Source organism: Rousettus aegyptiacus, unplaced genomic scaffold (genome assembly GCF_014176215.1).
Source record: "Rousettus aegyptiacus isolate mRouAeg1 unplaced genomic scaffold, mRouAeg1.p scaffold_m13_p_13, whole genome shotgun sequence".
In the NCBI taxonomy this organism is placed as follows: domain Eukaryota; kingdom Metazoa; phylum Chordata; class Mammalia; order Chiroptera; family Pteropodidae; genus Rousettus; species Rousettus aegyptiacus.
Genome location: NW_023416288.1, coordinates 12,120,955 through 12,131,614, shown reverse-complemented (window position 1 = coordinate 12,131,614; position 10,660 = coordinate 12,120,955). Strand labels below are relative to the sequence as shown.

The 10,660-nt window shown below is 30.6% G+C and overlaps 1 pseudogene; it reads left to right on the top strand.

The window, feature by feature from the left end:
• Positions 1-364: 364 nt before the first annotated feature.
• Positions 365-483, top strand: LOC118611175 (annotated as a pseudogene).
• Positions 484-10,660: the final 10,177 nt, after the last annotated feature.

Genomic DNA, 10,660 nt, shown 5'->3' with positions numbered 1-10,660 from the left:
ATAGTTTGTCTTATGTCCCTACCAGATCTAGGATATTATGAATCAATGCTAAGTGCTACATGAAAGGAATGAGGCGTCTTGAAAGACTTCATGAAGTCTTTGGCAACCGCAATGCTGTGTGTTCCAAGTTACAAGAAAACTAAAAAACATAATAAAATAAGGTTCAAATAAAGTGAATTTCTTTCTTCGTGTTAAAACTATATATATGATTTTTAACTGTCTCTTCATAAGTGTTCCAAGTATAAGCAATCTTCATTTTTATTTACTTCAGAACAAAGTGGGGTTACATTAGTTGAAAATTAAGAAGTGTTAAAGGTAATTTTCAAGAGCAAATAGAATATAAATGCTAAAAAATCTTCTTGTGATCTATGGCCATGTTACCCTGAACAAGCCGGATCCCATCTGATTGCGGAAGCTAAGTGGGGTCGGGCCTGGTTAATACTCGGATGGGAGACCACCTGGGAAGACCAGGTGCTGTGGGTGCAAAAAATTAAATAAACAAACAAACAAAAAATAAGGGATTGTAAACTGACAAGGTCCTTGCAATCTGTGAAGTCAACCAAGGGTTGCTTGCCTAAAAATCAAAAAAAATCTTCATGTAGCTTCAAGATAGATAGAACAGAACATAGAAAAGAGAATTTGCTTTAAAATGGGGTATATTAAAGTCTAAAACTTTTTTGGCCTCCTTTTAAAATGCCTGTGACAAATAGAAGATACTATCAGTTAAAAATATTCATTTTAACATTACTGACCTTTAGATATGTAAGGACATTTCAAATGACATTCAGAGCAGTAAATGAGAAATAAGTATTCAACAATTTAATATATATTTAAATGAGCATTACAATAGGAGAAAAAGTTATGAAAAGGGATGTGTAATAGCTTAAGAAATGGTCGTAGATCACTAGGATAACTTCAATGGTGTGATTATAAAGAGATCAATGAAGTCCTTCAGGTGAGTTCTGATTATACTCTTCTGCTTATAAAAATTTCCTATGATGTCTGATAAAATTACCTATCCTAATCTTTTCAAAGTTAGAGGATTATGACTTATCCTGATCTGCTGGTCTTTAACCAACTTTCTAGGAAATAATGAGGGTTCTCTGCAATTTTTCAGTAAGTATGGATATATCACCTACATAGGACCAGATGTCTTTTATCTTTTCTCCCCATATAAGTCATAAAACAGGTATTGTTGTTTCTGTTGTTTTCTGTGTGTGTGTGTGTGTGTGTGTGTGTGTGTGTGTGTGTGTGTGTATTTGCCCCAGTGCTGCATATTACAATTAAAATTACCAGGATGCAGTATATTGAAATGACCATGTTTTTTCCATCTGTTTTCTTTTTTACCGTTTTCTCTCTCTCTCTCTCTCTCTCTCTTTTTTTACCACCTTATAATAGAAATATAGATTATCGGCAATTAAATATAAAACAGATTTACTAAACCTTCAAACTCCAATGTTACCCTTCTATAGAATAAAAAATGTGGAAATCTAGAAAGTTGAATTGTTTAGGTATTTTTAAATAACAATTTAACTGACAGATATGGAATATTCTATCCTACAACAAAAGAATGCACATTCTTCTCAAGAACAAATGAAACATTCACCAAAATATACCATGCTCTGGGGCAAAAAACAAACTAAAATATATTTTAAATGATAGGCATCAAATAAAATGTTTAAAACTACATTAGAGTTAAACTAGAAGTAAATATAAAATGGTGCAGGACAATTTGTATGTAGTTAGCATTTAAGCAGCACACGTCTAACTAGTACATAAGTCTAAATATGAACCTCAAGAAAAAAATTAAGGATGACTGAGGATAGAGTCTCTGTTAATGGACTGGAAGGTTCACTATTATCAAGATGTCAATTTTTCCAAATTTGATCTACAGATTTAATGCAATCTCAATCTAAATCCCAGCAGGCAATTTTGTAAATATTGATAAACTGATTCTAAAGTTTATATTAAAAGCAAGAGATGAAAGCCAATGTGATACTAAAGAAGAAGAAAAAAGCTGGAGGATTCACATGACATATTTTCAAAATTATAAAGCCACAGCAGTGAAGACAATGTGATATTAGTAAAAGAATGTATACGTGGATCAAACGAACTGGCACTACACAACTCAAGATTTACCATGAAGCTACAGCAAACAAAACAGTGTGGTATTGTGAAAGAATAGGCATATAGATAAATAGAACAAAAAATACAGCCCAAATATTGATCCTCACAAATAAAGATTTTTGGCAAAAAAAGCATAGGCAATTCCATAGAGAAAGAATATTCTTTTCCAAATAATGCTGGGGGGGGGGGGCGGGGAATGGATATTTATAACAGTGTTAAGAGAGCAACAAGCCACAACTTGGAAAAAAATATTAGCAAAACACATTATCTGGCAAAGAATTTGTTTCTAAAATATACAAAGAAATCCTAAAGCTCAACAACTAAAAAAAAAATTGAAAAAATGGGCAGAATATATAAAAAGACTATTCACTATACAGATGACAATTAAAAACATGAAAGATGCTCCACTTCTTTCATTATTAGAGAATATCACATTTAAAAAATTCAAAACCACTACACATCTATTAGAATGGCTAAAACAACAACAATTGATCAACAATGGCTAAAACAGCAAAACTTGACAGAACCACATGCTGGTGAGTGTGCAGACCAACAGAAAATTCATTCATTTCTGGTGAAAATGTACAGCCACTGTAAAGACAGTTTGGCAGTTCCTTACAAAGTTAAACATAATCTCACCATACAATATAAAAAATAACATTCTTAAGTGTTTATTTATCCAATTGGTTTGAAAACATGTCCACAGAAAAATTTATATACAAATTTTTATAGCAGCTTTATTTATAATTTTCCTAGAATGTCCTTCAATAGGTAAATAGATAACCTAACTGCAGAAATCCATATAATGAAATATTATTCATCAATAAATGAACTATCAAGCCACCAAAAGATATCAGGGAACTTTAATGCATACTGTTAAGTAAAAAAATCCAATCTGAAATGTCTATACATCATATTATTTCAATTATATGAAGTTATGGAAAAGGTAAATATATAGACAAAATAGATCAATGGTTGATTGGAGTTGGGAGTGGGTAGTGTAAGAGGGTTGTATAGGTGAAGCACAGAGAATTTTTATCATGCTGAAACTCTTCTATATGATAGTGTGATGGTAGCTACATGACATGCACTTGTCAAAACCTATAGAATTTTAAAGCACAAAAAGTGAATTCATGCAAAATCTTAATTCATGTAAACTTTGAAAATTGCTCAGGGGCTTGGGAGATCCCAGTAAGAAATCCCCAGACTGTGATAAGAGACTATAACAGTATTAAAAATGTATGACACATCACTTACATTAGAGTGAAGTGGTGCCAACATAAATCTATTTGAAAATGAATAGAATCTGTAAGATTAAAGACAAAAGAAATTCCATATATTCTAGTTTATAAAATATTTCAATGGGGTATGTGGATATGACTTAATAAGTATGATGCTACTATACGTGTCTACTGAAATTAAATTAAGTAAATGGATGGTGGATTGTGGGAGCGAGTTTTCTTCATTTTGACTTTGAAGGTTAAAGACAAGCAAGAGGATGTGGCTAGAATAATCTATGTGTTAATGGATAAGAGTTGGAGACATCAGTACGTACTCATATTTCACTTTAGACAGATACAGATGATTAGATATAGAAATATTTATAAATGTGCCTGTATATTGCTTAGTATACATACATGTTTTCCTGACCTGTCAAATGAGATGACCTAAAAGCAACCATACTCTAGTAGCAACAGCTAGCATTCAGATCTTATTTTCAAAGAACATTCTCCAATAACAATATTGAGGATTCTTTTGAGAAATGTACTAGAAGATCCTGGAGAGAACAGAAAGTAAGGAATTTCTAAGAAGAACAAAAGAAAACAAAACTAAAAAGCAAACAAAAACCAAAAACACGCTTCACATTGATGAGGCTATGTCAAAGAGAAATAGGAGTCAATTGAAAGAGCTCTTAAATGCCAAAGCTGAAACAATTTCATTATAGAATGAGAGGCAAAAAATAACTAATTTTACAGTGGAGAAAGTTGACAAATACTTCCTCAGTAAGGTGATCAAGGTCAATATCAACAATGATAAGTCATGTCGTTAGTATTTACACTTGACATATGAGGAAAATTATATTTAACTTCTTTGGTCTTCTCTCCAACAGTCACAATCCAAGTCTAATTATAAGAAAAATAAACAAATTTCAATAAAGGAGCATCCTAAAAAATAACTAACCAGTACTTTTCACTGTTGACTAGGCCATCAAAACCCAGGAAATTCTGAGAAACTGTCACAGCCAAGAAGAGCTGAAAGAGACAGTACAACTAAATGTAATGTGGTATTCTATGTGGAATCCTAGAACAATAACAGCAACGCTACATAAAAACTAAAGAAATCTAAAATATGTGCTTTAGTTAATAGTAATGTATTGACATTAATTCATTATTATAACAATAAAATATAAGAGGAAGGAAGAAAGGAATAAAGGAAGGAAAGGAGGAAGGAAGTAAGGGCAGCACAGGTCAAATTTCCACTCAAAGGTACAGAGACTGCAGAATTAGAAATCAAGGTAGAGTGAAAAAAGAATAGTAGAATAATCTCCATTAAGATTCTCAAATTTAAAAGTCATCTACTTTACAGTTTTTATCTCAGGTTACTCTGGAGATTTATTAGCTTTTCAATATCAATTAGAAGTATCTTTCGAAATGAAAATATCATTTCTATTCACTCTTTTGGCACATTCAAGAGATGAGATAACTTGGACAAAGATCAAAGGGTTTGCACTTTCATTTTATTTTTAGGACGCTCACAGAAATCTTTTCTGACAACTGTCAGATCCTCTACTGCTTTGTCAAGCAAAATGATAGGTAGCCATTCAGCCCTTGGAAATGCATATTTCAAGTCAGAAATCAACTTTTGTAGCAACTCACAATACATGAGATAAACAGATGGTTCTATATTCCCAAGGAAGTGGTTTTACACGTACTTCGATGTTTACATGTACTTCATGCTTTGATACATTAGTGAATGAAAGCTTCCTTGAAGAAGACTAGAATGATTGAAATGATTTAAATGAAAAGATATTATGTCTGCATTAGATCTGTTTTTGTTAGGTTAGAGAAAAAATAGTAGTTTTTTGCTTTTAATAGTCTCATTGTAGATTTTGAGTTCACATTTAGAAAAGATCTTTCCCTTTTGGAAATGGTTGTGATTTCCAAACACAAGAGCAGAGAAAATATTTCTTTTAGAATTATTTACTGTTCCTAAGATTCTATTTTTGTTTTCTGAGCAATTTGTGAACAATAACAAAGGTAAATAATGCTAGTTTATTAATCATCTTAACAAAGTTTGATAGAATATTAAGAATTAAATTAGTCACAAGCAGCAGTCAATACTAAGAAGACCTTAACAGATAAATGTTCATGTGAACTTTCCAGGCAACCTAAGGATAAAATGTATATTATATTACATATATAATTTAATAGCATATAAGACTCCAAAATGAGAAACTGTTAAACATTACAGTTAAGCACCAATCAAAAGTTCTAAAAATAAGGTGATTTCTAATACTTATTTGTATGTTAAAAAGTCTAAGTAATTTATTAAAAATTAAATATTAGAATGCTCTTAAAAGAATGAATAGATAAATGAATGAAGAATATGCACTAAGTAAATAAATACTGTTTTATTACTTTCAAATATCTAAAATAATCTCCCTCTCCCCCACAAAAAAGACAAATGATTTCTCCAAGAAGTACTATCTTAATAAATGGGTGAAATTTATTGTTTAAAACATTTTATTTTGAAATGATTTTAGACTAACAGATATTCTGCAAAAATAGTGTACAGAGTTCTCTTATATCCTCTTCCAAATCACTCTAATTTTAACATCTTACATAATCATGACACAGTTATTGAAACTAAGACATTAGTTATTAAATAAATTACAGAATTTATTCATATTTAACCAGTATTTTCACTAATATTCTTTTTTCATTCTGTGACCCAGTCTAATATCTACACTAAATTTGTCATTGATCTTTTCATTTTCTAATATAATGACAGGTCCTCAGTTTTTCTTTGTCCTTCTTGATCTTAACAATTTTGAAGAATTTAGAATTAGAATTTAGAATTCAAAATTCTGATTTAGAATTTTGTAGACTTTTCTTTTTTTCATGATACAGTTGAAATTATGAATTTAGGAGAAGAATCACAGAAGTGATGTCCCATTTTCAAATATGTGACATTAAGGGAAACATAATATCTACATGTGTTGCAAAGGGAAAAAAATACTAACTCTACAATGTCTACTGTATTCCTCTGAAGTAATGTTATTCTGTTTTTATTTATAACAACAACAAAAAAAAAACATAATGAGAGATATCTTTTGAAACTATGACAATATTGTTTTTCTTTAAACTTCTGCACAGTATTATTAGCATAATTTGTGGATCTTGCCTTGTGGCAATTATTACTGCGACGAACTAATGGTGCTTTTCTACTTTATTCTTTTTTACATTTATTATTTGTGGTTTCTGCAAAGAGGTGTTGTCCTGTTCCTATTTTATGCATTAATTTAATCATTTATTTAAATCAGTGTAGATTTATGCATACTTTATTATTTGAGTTATATTATTCAATACCATTATTTGCTTTGTCATTCAAATTATTCCAATTTTGGCCATTGGAAAAATTTTTAGTCTGACTTCCATATCTCTTTGATATTACACCTTCGTGTGTGTGTGTGTGTGTGTGTGTGTGTGTGTGTGCGTGTGTGTTCGTGTATTTGATTACTTTCTGGCAGAATAAGAGGAGAAGATGCTCTGATTTTCTCCTGCATTTTCCTAATCTCAATGTTAGAAACAAACACAGGTCAATGTGATTGATACATACTTAAAATAAGGTGGCTTTTTTTGGTCTTTTTTTTTGGTTAAGATAAAACATAAAATTTAGTACTTTAATATTTTTAATGTACATTTCAGTGACATTAAGTATACTTGCACTATTGTGCAACCATTACCACCATCCACTTCAGAATTTTTTTAATTTTCCAAAACTGAAAAACTCTATAAATAATAAAGATTTCCTGCCAACCACCATTTATTTTTTTGTTTTCAACAATTTGACTACTGTAGGTAGTGGAATTATACAATATTTGTTCTTTTGTATCTGGTTTATTTCACTTAGCATAATGTCTTCAAATTTTATACACGTTTTAGTATGTGTCAGAATTACCTTCAGAAAGTCATTTTTAATGTTTTATATAACCGATAGTCTTATAAAATTTTCTTTTCTGATGATATTAGAATATCCCTTATTCATTATTATGAGATCAGCTTATTTTTATATTAAAATTATTCTGTTCTTGTGAATGTTTTAGTAAAAAAGAAATCCTGATATTAATATATTTGTAATTTCAATGATAACTATTTAAGATAGCATGGCTTGAAAATTCTATTTCCGACAGAATACAAAATGCATAGGAAAATCTCATTTCAACACTAAAAATGAAAAGAAGTAAGATAGTCCACAAACAGAAAATTTTAAGCCCATTAGAGTTCTTAGGGTGCAAAATGATCTAATTATCTAAAATCCAAGATGTGACAAATACTTCCTAGAAAGATGTGACACATAACAGTTTCATCTTTGACAATGTAACAAATGGAGAGAAAAGTCACCACATGCTGAGAAAAAGAAGCCAGTAAACTTTTAACCATTTTTTTCCCCAACTTTCAAGTATAGAGTGGAATTGCAGTTTAGTTTCTCTAGGAGTCCTAGACATATGGTAAATTTGCATCCAACTGCTAACTCTTTTCCAAGGGCCATGCTCCCAAGAAAGATTGGAATTGGATACAGAAACTCAAAAATGAGAAAGACCCTTCTGAAACATAGGCATATCAATCATTCTGCATTCTGAGGATGGAATAAAGAATAAATAAATAATAGAGTGAGTCTTTCCTGTATTCCATGTAATACAATAAGTATGAGACAGGAAGTATTTATCTTTAAAAGAAAGATAGAATTTCTAAGATTGAGATTAGAGTAACTGATCAATTTGGATTACAGTTTAACATGTTCTACTTTTTTTTTTTTTTTTTTGAGATCTTATAATGGGATACAATGCTGAATTCTTCATCTCAATGAACATGCCCATAGAAAGCTTAACTGCTAAGAAACTAAGAACTAAGCCAATGTAAAATTATTTAGTCATTGTAGTAAATGTTAATTATTAGCAATTAGAAATAGCCTCTTTGATATTAATTGGTCTTGCTAAAGAATTCTACTTGGATTGGTTCCTACGGGGATCTTCATTACTATAGTCGCTCTCAGAGTGATTGGATTTGGATCCAGCTCTGTATAATAGTAAGTCTCCTTTTTATACTGTCTCTGTAAGAAGAAAATTATCTACAAACACAATTCTCCCCAGGTGTTTTACACAAAGAAACATTTGTTCTGCTGTGTATCTCAGTTACATGGGCTTGCAAATAAGGATGTAGAATCAGTTAAGAGCTGAATTGCTATGCATAATAGAGGAGAATGTAAAGAGAAAAGAAGCAAATAAAGCCACAAATGTGTGTTTCATAAAGATAGCTTAGTCTTTCTGATTCATGATTTGACTCTATCCATAAATTCCCCAAATATTGAATAAATCTGCTAAAGAAATGAATGTTTTGTGTGAATATTTTTTGACTGAGATAACAGGAGAAGGCGACTAAAATTTGTGTGAGTCAAATATGGAATAGAACAAAGGTGACAAAAGAAGTCACAACCTAGAAAGTAGAGGAGGCCAGAAGGAAAATGCTAAAAAAATTAACAAAAATCTACAGGGAAGATTTACATTTCACAGGCTATAAAATTGGTTGGGGGACCCAAGATTCTATCTCTGCAGCGAGTCCATGAGGTAGCATTTCAGTTCTACTTACCTACAGAATTTCTTTTTAATGCTAATGAAAGTTGAGAATGCTATGCTACCCTCAAACATTGTCATACTTTATCCATACAGTATTCTATTCCATCATATAGTTTGGTTTAAATGTAAATATGTAATGTTTTGGTATAAACAAACAAGATCATTGTCAGTAGATTAAAGCCATTTGATAATAAAATACTTTCCACAACTAGAATCAGGTGTAAATGCAATGCATGAGTGCAGGTCAAAATTTGAAGAACTTGCATTTAATATATGAGTAATGAAAATAATTATGGAAATATGTGGATGAGAAATATGCAGAATTAAATATTTAGAAGATTAGATTTCAAGGGCTAATTACTTGGCATGGGCTTGGAGCTTGAATATTTTAGAAAGAAAAAAATGTATATATATCTGAGCTTGAGATGACTAAAATCATGATTAGCGGGAAAATATAAGAACAATACAATTCTTAATAGTAATAACCTAGGCCAGGACAAAGCTGATATGGGTAGCTCCACTAAATATATTCAAACTTTTTTTAAAATTTGTAGCCTGACATATAGTTTGCATGCATTTATCTTATGTTATTTTTTCTACAGAAAAAAAATAAAACAGAATTGAAAAGTTAAACAGAATTTTTTGCCATATAGCCAAAATATAATCATTTATTATCCTAAATTAGCCTTTCTCTTTCCTTCTCCTTCAGACCTACTTTCATCAAAAGTTCTTTGAAAACTTAAAAATAGAATGATCAAATATAAAAGAATATTAAATAGTACTCAGCTCAGCAACCACCTTTTATAGCTGAGAAAACTAAAACCCTGAGAAATTAAAATATTTTATTTAGTGGAAAAAACTGAAAGACGACAGCACAGCTCTGTGTGTTCCCAGTGCATTTGGCCACTAAAACCACTCAAATCAATCTCAGCGAAAATATCTTAATATTTCCAAATTTCATCCTGTTAAAGACTCAAAAATATTAATTATTCTGAATTATATGTATGTTAAGAATTCTATGAATGAAATCAAGCAATGTATCACTAAAATTTTTTTGTAACCTCTTTGCTATCACAGTAAACCTTGACAAATTGTGCAAATTTCACTTATTTCTATTTATGAGGAATTTGGGGATATTTATACAGTTTAGACTTACAAATAACTAACTACTATTAAAGAATTGATTCATCAATGATGAAGAAAAATAAGACAACTATATTATTTTAATTTTTTTCTGTATCTTTTACTAGGTTAATAGAAGCACTGCTCTCAGAAAATCTTTCCACTGTTTTCGAGTTCAGAGCAATGCAGCAGCCAACCTCCTCACGTCTCTTTTCCTCCCAAACAAAATTCAAAACAAATAATATGTATGGAGTAATAAAAAGAAAAATTAATCACTGGTAGCCTACTAGTGCTTTTTTGTTGTTGTTGTTGTTTTTAATCTTTATATTATTACGTGTAATGTACATGTAAGTAGACCGATAAATGCAGTAAGAGATGAGCTTTGATCTCTGAAAATAAAGTTCCATATTAAATTACTGATTTCTCAAAGCAGAAGATGTGAAGCATGATCAGAAATGATCTACACATTGACCTTTGTGATTACAGTGTAATTGCAGTGGTGTCATGTTTAGAATACATTATCTATCAACATGCCAAGTTACTGTACCAGAAAGC